This window comes from Eurosta solidaginis, chromosome 2 (assembly GCF_040869045.1).
Source record: "Eurosta solidaginis isolate ZX-2024a chromosome 2, ASM4086904v1, whole genome shotgun sequence".
NCBI lineage: Eukaryota > Metazoa > Arthropoda > Insecta > Diptera > Tephritidae > Eurosta > Eurosta solidaginis.
In genome coordinates this window covers 301,881,519-301,896,967 of record NC_090320.1, presented here as the reverse complement: position 1 = coordinate 301,896,967, position 15,449 = coordinate 301,881,519, and the positions used below count along the sequence as shown (strand labels likewise).

At 33.7% G+C, this 15,449-nt stretch overlaps 1 protein-coding gene across 1 annotated transcript in view; it reads left to right on the top strand.

Annotated features, from left to right (window-relative positions):
• Positions 1-15,449, top strand: part of chinmo (Chronologically inappropriate morphogenesis) — a 185,731-nt gene that overhangs the window by 19,042 nt on the left and 151,240 nt on the right. The window lies entirely within an intron of this gene.

Genomic DNA, 15,449 nt, shown 5'->3' with positions numbered 1-15,449 from the left:
TATGTGAGAATTCACTTCAGTTAAAAGTTTTTTCTCTCTAGTTTTCTTATCTCGTGTTTTGAACTGATTTGCAAGTAAAACCAATTAACCCGATAACAATAGTTTTTCAAAATAATTTTGCAGAGAACTTCAGATGATATATTGATAAATGTTAGAAGGATTCCTTAGCCTTGAAAGACACCATTCTATGCGTCCGGCATCATAAGCTGCACATAACCTTTGTTGGTCAAACGGTGTTCTAATTATACTGTTTATTTTGAGCAAGTGTTTTTTCGAATTATTTATTCACCACTGTATATATGTATGAGATTGTTTGATAAAATTATTCTTCTTCTTTTTCTTGTAAAGAAACTCCCCTGAGGTTTTGGGGAGTATTACCGATAACACTATGAATAAATTCAGTATATGTGTTAGGTCCTCCTATGATGACCAGCAAGTTCAACCTATGATGACCAAAATCTCAAAATATGACCAAATTGAGCCAGTTCTTTATCCGATCTTTCACTAGAATGCCAAAATAAAGGGGAAAACGTTGTATCCGAAAATTTTAAATAAAAAAATTCAAATTAAAAAATATAGAGAAAACAACAGCACATAACTGTAATTCAACAGTTGTTAATATTGTATTATGTAGAGGTGCGAAAACAATGACCATTTCGAAAGAGCAGGCTGGTCAAAATCTCATCTTATTGTAACTATATGAAATTTGACTTTGTAACCATTTCGTATGGTCATAATTTCAATTGAATTCTTGACCATTTCAATTGGTCATAAGGTCAACTGAAGTTATGTCCGTTTACCTTATGTCATCCCCCCTTTAAAATTCACATTTTTTAAAAATTAAAAAACTCATATCTCCAAGTTAAAGCTAGAAAAAGCTTATTCCTTAAAGAGAACATCTCCCTTTTGATGGTCTAAAAGTGGGAACTCTGAAGATTTACATATTTTATTTTGGATGAAGTTTTATTTTTATCATAATGTAACGTTCAGACTTAAATTAAACTTTTTTTTAACACGTTCGCCACTCACTGATTTTATGCGCTTTCAAAAAAAACTCACGAACAAAATAAATATCTCACATATAAGTGTCATGACTCATGAGTTTTGTAAAGTACTTGTGTCATATATGGGAGTCATTAAATAGTTTGATTTCTATCAATAAAACATAAACATATGTAAACTTTATTGGATATGTCAGTCTCTAAAGCATGGATATGGGCATAATCTAGGTGGTAAATTTATCGATATTTTCTCTTCACCTGTAAATTCAATGTTTTGGGTTTCGGGCTCTAAATCCATCCACTCATTTTCATTTGTCACGTTTTCACAAAGATCGTTATCTTCCCATCTCCTGAGCAATTTTCTTCCCCAGACTCTTCATCCTCACTTTCTGGGGCGATGCTGCTTCCAGAATCTTCAAAGTCCAGGTCGCTTTCGCTGGAATTTAAAATACCCTTAAGAATTTCCTCCTCAGATACTTGTTTTCTTCTACGACCCTCCATTCCAAACAATCAACGAAAAATATACACATTTGTATATATAAATACATATATGTTTTCTATGTTAGTATATAAATAGTTGAAACATTGTAAAAAAACTTACCTTAAATTTTTTAATACCAATATGCACACTTTTATTCATAAGAACCTTCTTGTAAGGCTATTGTGACACGAATGAACTGATAAAAGCACATTTCAAACTTATTTGCACATTAATTAGCACATTGCAAAACTTAGGGAATACCTCTTAAAAAACGAAATTTTAAAATAGCGGCTTAGCGCATACACAAACCGCAGTTTTCATATATACTATCTGACACCTTGTCAGATATTAAAACATACAAGAAAACTACTTCCTACAAACCTTCATGAAATAACAGCTTAATACATTTTATTAATTTTACGACACATACATATATGTGACATGAGTTTTTTTGAAACATCCCACGTCAAATATATGTGACGCAGAGTGGCGAACGTGTTAAACAGCAAAAACTTCGTTATTTTTGATTGGTAAAAATTCGAAAACATATTTTGGCTTTATTGCAATATGTTTATTAACTAAAGATTTTTATTAAATTTATTCCTCAAATGTCTCCAATTCAATTATCAGTAGTTTTATTATATGAAGATATTCGCACAAATGCAATGTAACCCTAGACTGTCCCCAATGCAAAAATTATCGTTTTAGCGCCAAAAATTTATGGATGCTACTTAATTATTTCATTGAGCGAATTATAAACATGGATTAAACCACTTTTGCCCTCATAGCTTCATAGGATTTTGGTATTTTTGCAAAGAAGAGGCCACGATAATTAATTGAGCCGTATCATCAGATTCGGTTTGTGATCGGCATAGAAACAATACATGCATTGCAAATCGGAGCAGGAGGGCCTACATTTCTTCGAGAGATGTGTCGCACCTTATTCTATTATTATATGCATTGGAATTTCTTCTTTGATCGAATGATCTTAAATATGTTGTTGCTCCCATTTTTATATTGCATTATTTATCAGTTAATCTATTGTCCGTAGTAAGCTTTTTGAGCGATTGCACATCCGCGCTACATACATATGTATATATATATATTCTTGTAAGCACATAGACCTGCATATATAAGCAAATATGCAAATACATATGTATGTATATGTGTAGTAAGTAAATACTATATTGCGCCTCTATTTATTTGGTGAAGCACAACCCCATTCTCAAAGCGTCTAAGCATGTAATCATACTTGTAGTACCATCAATTTAAATATAAATAGTCGACGCTTGACTGGATTGTTGGTGGTCCTATCTGAATGCGTACAAACTGACAAATCTTGTGCTCACCAACTCTGCATTGTGTTTTATTGCGTTCGTTGTTGTTTTAACGTTTTTAGGTTGCACGCCTCTAAATATGACGCGAGCGTGCGCTGGTGACCTACTTTTATTTTTTTGGGGCTATGTGAGTTGTTGCGTTTATTTGATTGCTTCTAAAAATACTCTATGCACAAACTTATCTTTGTATGTATGTATATACTTAAATTTAGAAATAGGTATGCATGTGCATTAGACTGGGTCGAAAAAAAAAAGTTGCCAATGTCCGCCCCTAAATTTGAAGATTATGTTGCGAGGGTTTCGGAAAATTTTGTTTTAATTTTTTTTGATCCTTCGAAATACAGCCGAAAATATTTTTTCGTTGTAACTTGGTTATTTGACGTCCGATTTTTAAAATTGATGTTATTATTTTGGCCTTGAGAAGCTTGACATTTCCGTTTAATGTCCTTTTAAGCTATGAAGTCGTTTTCACATGATTAGGTCGGCTAACAAAATTTTACCCCCCCCCCCCCCCCCCTAATGTATGTTTTTTTCCTTACCAAACGAAAGTACTTAAAAATTCAAGAAAATGTTGCTTTGAAACCATATTACTAAAATAATAAACAAAGAAGTTATAGCACTTTCAATATTTATTGCAACTGTTATTTTACCTGATTCTTATCATACTTAGACCTGAAACTCATGATATTTTTGGAGGAAAAGTTGCAGGGTTTGCATTGAAAAGTTAATAAAGATATGCCAAATATCATGAATAGGGGAAGTCAAAGTAAATAAGTGAGTCAAACCTGTTTTTTTGTATTTATAATAATAACGCTATGCGACAAAATCAACTTTTTTTCTGGGTATTGGACAAAATCCACTTTTTTGTAGAAATTGAGGCTTAAGTAAACAAAGTACTATCTCCGTTTTGTCGAACTTAGCCTCCAAAAAATAGATATCGGCTTACGAAGTTCGAAATTCTACATTTCGAAATTTTATTTTTTTGTTAACGCGTTCAGCAAATTGAAGGAGTAAAAATGTGGGCGTGGTCCGCTCTTTTCCCCTATTTGAATGGCTGAATTCTTTTTTTGAGAAATTTAGTATAACAGCTGTTATACGAGGTGAAAAGTCAGACTCTGAACTCTGACTCTGAATTCTGACTTTTCACCTTTACTTGTTCAATTTGCTGAACGCGTTAACAAAAAAATGAAATTTCGAAATGTAGAACTTCGAACTTCGTAAGCCGATATCTATTTTTTGGAGGCTAAGTTCGAAAAATGGAGATGGTACTTTGCTTACTTAAGCCTCAATCTCTACAAAAAAGTGGGTTTTGTCCAATACCCAGAAAAAAAGTTGATTTTGTCGCATAGCGTTATTATTATAAATACAAAACAAGAGGTTTGACTCACTTATTTACTTTGACTTCCCCTATTTATGATATTTGGCATATCTTTATAAACTTTTCAATGCAAACCCTGCAACTTTTCCTCCAAAAATATCATGAGTTTCAGGTCTAAGTATAATAAGAATCAGGTAAAATAACAGTTGCAATAAATATTGAAAGTGCTATAACATCTTTGTTTATTATTTTAGTAATACGGTTTCAAAGCAACATTTTCTTGAATTTCTAAGTACTTTCGTTTGGTAAGGAAAAAAACATACATTAGGGGGGAGGGGGGGGGGGGGGGTAAAATTTTGTTAGCCGAACTAATCATGTGAAAACGACTTCATAGCTAAAAAGGATATTAAACGGAAATGGGAAGATTTTCTCAAGGCCAAAATAATGGCATATCAATTTTAAAAATCGGACGTCAAATAATCAAGTTACAACGAAAAAACATTTTCGGCTGTATTTCGAAGGATAAAAAAAAATTAAAAAACATTTTTCCGAAACCCTCTCAACATAATCTTTAAATTTAGAGGCGGAAATTAGCAACGTTTTTTTTTTTGTATGAGGACCAACCCAGTCTAATGTACATATGTATGTTGGTGAATGAATATTACATGCAGTGAAGCACATTTTTTGGGGGTATTCCGCATTTAATTAGATGCACACGCATAAAAAAACATACACACAAACCAGGGCAGATACTGACAAAGATTTCGATTCCTAAACCTCAAACGGACATTAGCGACAAAGTTTTCGATATTGGTTTTTAGAGAGAAACACAAATTCTACCATCCTTTCTGTTAGCAGGCAAAAATTTTACAAAAATCTGATACATATTTAGTTTATTAGGTAGGAAAGCTGAAATTGTTTAAGCGTCACTTTGTATCTACTCTTATGTATTTCAGTTAATACAAAATAGAAATAGGAATATTATATCGAAAAATTTTTTTGTTACTAAGTCTCCAGTAGGACGCATTAGTTATGCAAGGTAATTTCGAAACAGCAAGAATTAATCTTTCTTGTCCTTCTAGCGATAGAGTAGTGTGATTTTTAAGGGTATTTTTTGGTACTTTTCGTAATATCTGCCCCATTTTAACAGATAGAAGCTTCAAATTTCAAGCAATGCTTACATATATTAGAAAAAATGTTGTCTAAAAAAATCGTAGAGATCGGTCGTATATATAACTTATATCACATGTTTAAAACGCATCAGCAAAAATAAACTACGGTTTTTACGGTTTAGACGGTTAAGCGCCAATTAAGTAAGTAAGTATTTGCCATGACGTAGCAAATGCAAAGCCGTATATAATTTTTTGGAGAATGCAATGCTAATTATCTATTGCTTTTGGAATGCAACCCACAAAGCATGTTTTTTGATCCAATTGTGTGGTATATTTACAGGCGCGCATCAACAGAGCCTAGTTACATTGAATTTTTAGCAGCGCTTTATTTAACAATGCCTCCGCCGTTCACTACTACTTACCTACTTACCACGAACATGATTTCCACAAACATTAAGTATCAGAATTTTGAACAAAAAAAAAAAAAACAAAAAACCATTGAAGATATTTAATTTTCTTCGGCAATTAATAATTTCGTACACTTAGCGAGGGCAAATCGACCACTCGACAAGAAGTTGTATTGTTACGAAAGAGTATTGCATAAATACTTATATTGGGCACCGAGGAATTTATTTCTTTAGATACGGTCTAATATAAACGTAACTCTGCCTTGCATGTAATAAGTTTCTTCCGAATTCTAGCGTTTTTTGTTTTGTTTTTTTTTATGCACTTATACATAAATATGTATGTATATTTACAGCTGCGCGTAAATAAATAGTAGCAACTATTATTTAAAATTGTTAACAATTGTATTTTTTTGCTTGATTGTCGTTGTATAACGAAGGTTGTGAAGAAAAGAAAGGTGTCAAACTCAAAAGTTTTTTTAAATTACTTCATGAAAACTTCCAAGTTAAATTAAAAATAAATTTAAATTGATTGGTTCTGCAGTTTTTTGTATGCCAATTCATTTAGAGCATGGGTCTTCAAAAATTTTAAGGGATTTGCCATTCCCAAACCTTAATTAAAGCGCATTTGTGCTATAAAATGCAGACCCCTGTGTTAGACTAAAAAAGTAAAAGTGTCTGCAAATTGTTTCCCATTAAAGTATTTAAAAAAAAACTGAGTTACCCTACCGAAAAAAATTAGGAAAAATCATTGCAGATTGTCAAGACTAAAAACTTGTACATACATACGCTTCAGACTTAAGTAAATCGAGCTACAAATAGGACTGCACACTCAAAACCTCTTAAGTAAAACTTTGGAAACTTTCATGCAGGCTTTCGAAAAGGTTCTAGAATGCAGTTTTCATATATTTGGTCACATAATAAAATATTTTTTTTTTGTAATTTAACGAACATAAAACACAAAACTTGCTTATAAGTTATTTACAGTGAAAGGAGCATTAAAAATGAATACAGGGAGCCAACCAACCATGACTTATAATTTTTTTGCGACCTTAAAAACTTTTGGTACAAAGTTGTAGTAAACCTTTGAGTTTTTTTTTAATCAGATTATATCCGTGTTTTTTTTACATGTATATACATCTACATTTGCGGGTGAAAAAAACGCTTATCACCACTTAGATAATGTTTAGGAGACTGATCTAGCGGCAATTATTAAAGACTCGCGGCAGTGGTTAAATAACTCGCTAGAAAACGGGTTGTGCTTAACAGCGGAGACACGTACCTTCGTTGGTCATACAAGTGTAGTATAGTGTAGAGATAAAATGATGGGACACGTTTCAGTTGCAACTGAGTATAATGCATACTGAAATTTAGCAGTACTAATTTTCTGCGCAACAATTTCATAAGCGTAGATAAAGTTATGCACTTGGCAGTCCATATAAAGTTTAAGTGCATATGTATACACATGTAATAAAAAACACAGCTATTATCCGTCAAATCAAACCAAATTTGTTCCGTATCAACCATAGGACCCTGCAGAAACTAATTACTTATCAATGATTATTATATCATATTTTTCAAAGCTCTCCATGTGAACAAATTACGATCATAGCTAATTGAATTAGGGTATTGAGCTTGTTGCATTTATTTTGCACAATAGTGCATATGATATTTTTCTGACTTTGTTGTGTCCCCAAAATCAGTAAATAGAGCACCTTAATGCAGTTTATTGCATTCAAATTGAATTTGTTATTGTTGCAGCTGCATTGTAGTGAAACATACATACAATCTGTATATGTGTATGTTTTTATTGTTAAACTTACATTTATGTATATTATAAATGATTAAACTCATTCTAAGAAATATATAAGAACTAAAATAGTTGAGATTCGGCACTCAGTTGATTCGTATTTTTTACAAACTAAAACGCTTTTTAAATAAATTTGTAATTTGATAACAGTCGAACAAGTATACATGCAAACATACATATACATGCATGCATGAACATGTACTTATGTGAGGGAATGAAAAAAGCCAAATTTTTTTGATTGAAGTTAATTTAAGATCATAAGTATGCGTATGGCTTGCGTATTTATATACAGATGTACATATGAACATATGCTAATAAAATATGTGTTTGTATTTAGGTATATACATACATATAATATGTTACGAATGCTTGCTTTTACATAAAAATATTTGTGCATACCTTTGTTAATTGTTTGGCAGACTAGACCAATTAATTACAATCGAACTAGCAAAAATGTTCAATAAAACTTATGTATGTATGTAGTTTCATACGTATTCATGCACACATACACAAATACATATATATTGTATATCTATTATTGTATCGCCGGTACAAGTGCAAAATCGCATAATGACACCATGTAAAATCGTTAACCCTCAGTTGATATCAAACATTTGCTGGAGCTCTCGACTTCAAGTTGTAATCATATGATGTATATTTGAACGATTTTCCGTCATCCCTTGTCAATTTTGGTTTTGAGACAAACCGGTTTCGGCGTTGTGCCATCATCAGTGTCGATTTTCATCATATTTTCTTATTGAAACTATTGGGCAATTCAGAAGAGTGTCGTATTCATGTAAAATGTTAAGATTTGAGTTGTTTCCATAGTTTCCAATAAAGCATAGAACCTTCGGCGAATAAGAGGCCTTCGGAGTTGCCTTTATGAGTTGTTTTAAAAAAAATAACTAAAAAAAATGTTTAAGTTATACGGTTTTATTGAAAACAATAGTTACATGAAGTAATAATAATACGAAAAGCTAGAAAATAATTAGGTAGGTCCTAGGTACTAGTCATCGCACTACTTATCAATCTAGGGCGTTGATCAGACAATTAAATCAGACAATTAAATAGCATAACCTGATTAAAGTTCAGTTGGTCTTATATATGACTGTCAATAGAAATTTGACGCGTCCAACGCTTTTATTTAATGGTCTGATCAATGCTCTAGATTGATGAGGAGAGCGATGACTAGTACCTAGGATCTACCTAATTATTTTCTAGCTTTTCGTATTATTATTACTTCATGTAAGTATTGTTTTCAATAAAACCGTTTAACTTAAAAAATTTTTTAAATTATTTTATTTTCAAGTTTTTAGTCTTTATTTAATTGTCCATTATTTCTCATTCTATTTAGTTCATTTAGTGACTCATTATTACAAGCACTCTTTCCTGACAATTTCTGACAATATAAGTCCTCAATACATAATCCTTCCAAAGACTTAACTCGACTCTGCGCCACGTATGCTTGTCCCTCCTCCAACTCCAAAATATTTTGATGTCACTTCTACCGGACTGTACGTAATATTTGTTCCAAATATGAGCCAAATCGGACCACAAATACGATTTCTGTGAATATCTCGATCCTTGTGCCACCTAGCGGCGTTTTTTTCATAGGTCGCTTTCTATTCATGTATGTATTATGTGTTCCAAATATGAGCCAAAGCCACCTAGCGGCAATTTTTTTCTTATTATTGCATTGTCATCGGGTTCTGAACTATATTCCAAGTTTCAACCTTGTAGCTTATCGGGAAGTTACTTAAATTTCAAATACAAAATTCGTGCCAGCCAGCCATCCAACCAACCAGCCTGTCAAGTCAAGCTAAATAAAACCGTTTAAAAATAGAGCTTGATGATAAGTTAAGTTTTAAACAAATGTATTGCAGTTAAATACCTAATAAAAATATATACATAAATTTCACCATGTGTGCAGTTTTCACATATAAAATTTCCATACTCATGTGTATATGTATGTACGTATATATATATGCGTACTTAGTGCGTATGTATTTGCATTGCGCCATTGAGTTACACCATTTTTACACCATTGTTGTTCCATCATTGCGCTGGTGGGTTTTTGCTTCTAAATCAACTATGAAATGCGTTTCTATTTGTGCAAAGAAGCAAGCAATAGAAAAATAAAAACACACACACACACAGTACCTACAATTATCAAGCAACACATGGATAGAAACTTAGCAAAAAGTTGTGCACGTGTGCAAATGCGTATTTTACACTGCAAAAAATATAGTTAGTCTAGCATGAGTCGCCGATGAGTCGTTCTGAATGTTCGAGAGAGAAAAGTTATTCGAAATATTTACGGACTTCTACGCGTTGGCGACGGCGAGTACCGAAGAAGATTTAATGATGAGCTTCAAGCAGACATCAACATAGTCTATTGAATTAGAACGCAGCGGCTAAGCCATGTTATGCGAATGAAAGACGATGCTCCGGCTACGAAAGGCATTTTTATCGGAACACGCTTATGGAGGCGGGGGAAGAGGGCGTCCCCCACTCCGCTGGAAGGACCAGGTGGAAAACGATTTAAATTCCCTTGGTGTGACCATTTGGCGCCAGTTAACCCAGAGCATAAGCGACTGACGCGCCATTTTTGGACGGCCATAACAGTTTAAATGGTTAAGCGCCAAATGAATGAGTAAGTAAGTTCATCCATAACAATGCAACTATAAGACTCTAACTTTTTTTATAGATCTGAGTTTCAAACGCATTAAAAACGTGCCATGCAAAGAAACAAAATAATTTCATTTAAATATGAAGAAGGCACATCTTTCGCACAGTTTTTGTAATACCGTAACCCTATCCATTTGAAATTGGTTCAATCTAATATCCAGAAAAGCATGATTTGGCCGTATAGCGCAACCCCCTTCTTCATAAAAAGTAAAAACGGGCTTAAATGTCTTTTTAAATTATATTTCCACACCTTCCACTTATACGCTACATAAGGTAAATAATAATAAAAATTAAACGTTGCCCAAACTTGAACGGGATATATAATAAATAAAACCTTACTCTAGTCGATACATTTTCGTAATATTTCTAAGGAAACTGGATATTTTTTATATTTGAAAAATGAGATCACCGATAAAATTTGGTTCAATAAGTAAATCTACTTATCATCGTTACAAAAAGTCTATTTAAGATGTAAATCCTATATTTTTCTCTGTCTGAGCAGTACATAAAAATAAGGAAAATTATAAAGTAAGGGTAATATTCTAATTGAGCGGTCGACTGCTAATACGCGTCCAAAAATATCGAGAAAGGTGTCAAAATACGCGTATTGACCTCGACAACAATAATCTGAAGGCGGAAAATAAAAATTTTAACTCGTTCAAAAGATATTAGAGAAAAACCGAAAACTGGCCCACGGGTCCCTCCGAAACCGTGGGTGGTATCCATAATATTTTTGCGCAGAACACCTTTCTGCGTAGGCGGCCTTCGGCCGCGCTTATAAAAAATTACCCTGGGTGGGTCCAACACCGGTTTGGAAACCAAAACTATATCCTCGCAAAACACTTATGTTCACAATTTATTTTGTGGGTACTACAACATTACAACAACCCCATGAAAATCGCCAACTGCAACTGCAAATATCTCCGGACAGGGATACAATTTTGGTAGCGTATTAGCAGTCGATCCCTCAACTAGACTTTTACCTAAAGAAGATGCCATACAACTAATACTCCTTATAGAATTAAGGCCTGATGCCATAAACCTTTTGGCCATATGAAATAAGCCCTAAACACGGCTAACATTTTTTGATGGGTATGCACATTTTTTACGCTACGCATCCAGTTGGTTGAATTGCAGAAAACTGTGCATAATATTCAATCTCAAAGCATGATAGGAATCACGAAATCTAAAATTCGAGCTTTATAGCATATAAGAACTCATTCGCTTTATTTTGCAAACTTTTTAAGAATTTTTTACCTGTAAAATGCATGCGCCTCAAAATAATTTCTTGAATCAAAAGAGAGTGAAAAAAGTTTGTAATTGAAAGTATTAATTTCCGCAGATTTTTAAGAATGCCGTTTTATAATCAGTTCAGGAAATATCATTCACCCCAATTGAATTGTGTTTTGGGTGTATTTCTGCATAAAACAGTCTAATTATTTACAACATATTTAATAATCTGATTATGTACATATCAATGTACCTACATATGTATTGAAATAAGACCTCAATAGAAGTTTTTGTATAATTATGTGTCCATTTTACATATTTGTAAAGTTTCATGAGACAGTGTATAATTGGGCTGCTCACAGCCAAATTGAAAAGGAAATTTGGCCGTGATAATATAATATTCCACCTGTTAAAATTTTGAAATTTTAACACAGAGCCTAGCGTTTTTTGTGTTTATTTCACTGCAAATTTTAAAACGCTTAAATTCAATTCTTGGCCAGTTCAATAAACTGAAAATTAAAGTTAACAGTGGCTATTTTCATTACGTAGAATTGAGCAAAGGAGTGACAACTTTCTGCCTAACAATTTCATACACAAAGGCGACTGTTTAATAGATAACAGTAACTTAAATATATGGGCAAGTACATAAGTTTGTTCATAGACAACAAATTAACGAAAAATGACTGCGTAATGAGTATTTTTTATAACAACACTCTGTAAAAAAAATCGAGTATACTCTCCAGTTGTAGATCAAGTCGAGTATACAAAAACTGCTTGCTCAGAGTTTCGAATATAATTTAAAAATCTGTAGTTTGGTGAATTTTATATATAATAACGACTGTCGCAGACTTTTTGCGCCCACTGTAAATATGCTCTTATATACACACATACGCGGCCTCCGTGGTGTGATGGTAGCGTGCTCCGCCTACCACACCGAATGCTCTGGGTTCACACCCCGGCCAAAGCAACATCAAAATTTTAGAAATAAGGTTTTTCAATTAGAAGACAATTTTTCTAAGCGGGGTCGCCCCTCTTGGCAAGCCCTCCGAGTGTATTTCTGCTCTCAGTGAAAATTCATCTGCCTCGCAGATGCCGTTCGGAGTCGGCATAAAACAAGTAGGTCCCGTCCGGACAATTTGTAGAAAAAATTAAAAAGGAGCACGGCGCAAATTGGAAGAGAAGCTCGGCCTAAAATCTCCTCGGAGGTTATCGCGCGTTACATTTATTTATTTTTATTTTATACACACATGCATGCGTTTGTGATTACGTACTTTTTATACGCACATTCTTAATTATGTTGTGCGAGCTCAAGGTTTTTTTTTTAAATACTATTGTGCAAGCTTAAAAAAACAAAAACCAAAACTATTCAACAATGGCATGGTAACAACAATAAAAACCAAGAATATACACCAACAAAGCTCGGATAAATTGGAAAAAAATCTGCTTTTTCTCATATACCATTATATACATGTAGTTGAAAACATGCATATGAGCATAAGAAATATTTGATTTTGTTCTTAAAGAACCAACAAAAAATGTACACTTTATATATAATGCTTATTGCTAATATTACACTTTTATAACATACCGTCTCTTTGAAATCTCTCTATAAGAGCCGTTTTCGCTACCTGTGGTTAATGTCGTTACCGAAGATTATTACTGTTGTTGGTTAGTCGGCTCGACGACTTCTGAAATGGTCATTAAATGGTCATTCTAATGGAAGTCCTTGGAAACTAAGGCTGAACTACTGTAAAGTTGTTGTTTAAAGATTTTTTCCGCCGACCCAATGAAAAACTGCTTCGTTTAGTAGAGAATATCCAGATGCGTTACATTCATTAGGTATATCAATTTATAGCTCATATGGGATGTCTAGAATAATAAATTGTTACAATATTTTAAATTCAATTTAGCTAAACTAGTTAAAATTCATTTTCTTGCCAATTCAATCATAAAATATAAAAAGTGAATATCGATATGTCTTTAAAACTCTAGACAATGAATGTTCCGTGAGTAGTTTGGCTTTCGACTGCCGGGAAATGTCCAAAAACAATAACAAACTTACCTTTGAAATATACGTTTGCGTGTCGGGACATCCCTAATCCAGTTATTCTGAGTCCGGCGAAATTTTACATAAACAAATAGGTAATACTTAAAAAAACTAGATAAGGTTTAAGGAAGCTGTAGGAAAAAATTTTACCAAAACCTCAAACATTTTTTTATGTTTGTTTTAGAATATGTATAGCACTGCAATTGAATTGTTTATACGGGACACTTACGAAAATCGCTTTTTAAACGGTTTTATTTAGCTTGACTTGACAGGCAGGCCGCACGGCCGCATGCACGGCCGTTGTGGACGAATTTTGTAATTGAAATTTAAGTAACTTCCCGATAAGCTACAACCTTGAAACTTGGAATATAGTTCAGAACCCGATGACAATGCAATAATAAGATAAAAATCGCCGCTAGGTGGCGTAAGGATCGAGATATTGACAGAAATCGTATTTGTGGTCCGATTTGGCTCATATTTGGCACAAATATTACATACAGTCCGGTAGAAGTGACATCAAAATATTTTCGAGTTGGAGGAGGGACAAGCATACGTGGCGCAGAGTCGAGTAAAGTCTTTGGAAGGATTATGTATTGAGGACATAGATTGTAACAAATTGCCAGGAAAGCGTCCTTGTAATCATGAGTCACTAAATGAACTAAATAGAATGAGAAATAATGGACAATTAAATAAAGACTAAAAACTTGAAAATAAAATAACTAAACAAATATTTTAAGTTAAACGGTTTTATTGAAAACAATACTTACATGAAGTAATAATAATACGAAAAGCTAGAAAATAATTAGGTAGGTCCTAGGTACTAGTCATCAGTACAGTCAAGAGTGGTTCTTCGCTGTGTTTCGGAGCTGATGTTGTTCCTAGTGTTGATGCTGGTTCCCAAATAAACGAAGTCTTTTACTATTTCGAAATTATGGCTGCCAACAGTAGCGTGGTTGCCAAGGCGCATATGCGCTGACTCTTTGCTCAATGACAGCAGGCATTTCGTTTTGTCCTCGTTCACCATCAAACCCATATTTACCGCTTCTTTTACCAGTTTGGAGTAAGCAGAACTAACGGCGCGGGTGTTTAGGCCGATGATATCAATATCATCAGCATACGCCAGTAATTGCACGCTTTTATAGAATATTATTTCAGAGCGGTTAAGTTCTGCAGCTAGTATAATTTTCTCCAGCATCAAATTAAAGAAATCGCACGATATGGGGTCACCCTGTCTGAAACCTGGTTTAGTTTCGAACGGCTCGGAGAGGTCCTTACAGTTCTGACTGAGCTGATGGTGTTGCTCAACGTCATTTTGCACAGCCGTATAAGTTTTGCGGGAAAACCAAATTCAGACATAGCGGCATATAGGCAGCTCCTTTTCGTGCTGTCGAAGGCGGTATTAAAATCGATGAAGAGTTGATGTGCGTCGATTCTTTTTTCGCGGGTTTTTTCCAAGATTTAGCGCATTGTGAAAATCTGGTCGATGGTAGATTTACCATATCTTAAGCCGCACTGATAAGGTGCAATCAGTTGATTCACGGTGGGTTTCAATCTTTCGCACAATACACTTGACAGGACTTTATATGCGATATTAAGAAGGCTGATTCCGCGATAGTTGGTGCAGTATGTACCGAAAAGAGCGCTATTTTCTAACGCATTGCCTTTGCAAAATTTGAATATTTTATTATATTTATATGCTCTGCGCATTTGTTATTTCGCTTCACTCTTCTCGAGTTGTTTGTCTGAGCATTTATCATTCACTTATTTCCTCCCAATTTTTGCGACTTGTGCCTCTTTGTTTAACAAATGCATGTACATTAGGATGGCTCATAATGTATCAAATTAACCATTTTTTCAATCTTGCTCCTTTAAACAGTAATAACACGGTTAAGGTTTAGATAACCCCACGATGACTTAAAGAATGAAAACTTTCCTTAAGTTTCTTAAATTATATTTATTTTAATTTGTATATCAAACTGAAGTTTAGTGAAGGCTTTGGCATACTTGAGGTACTTTTTATG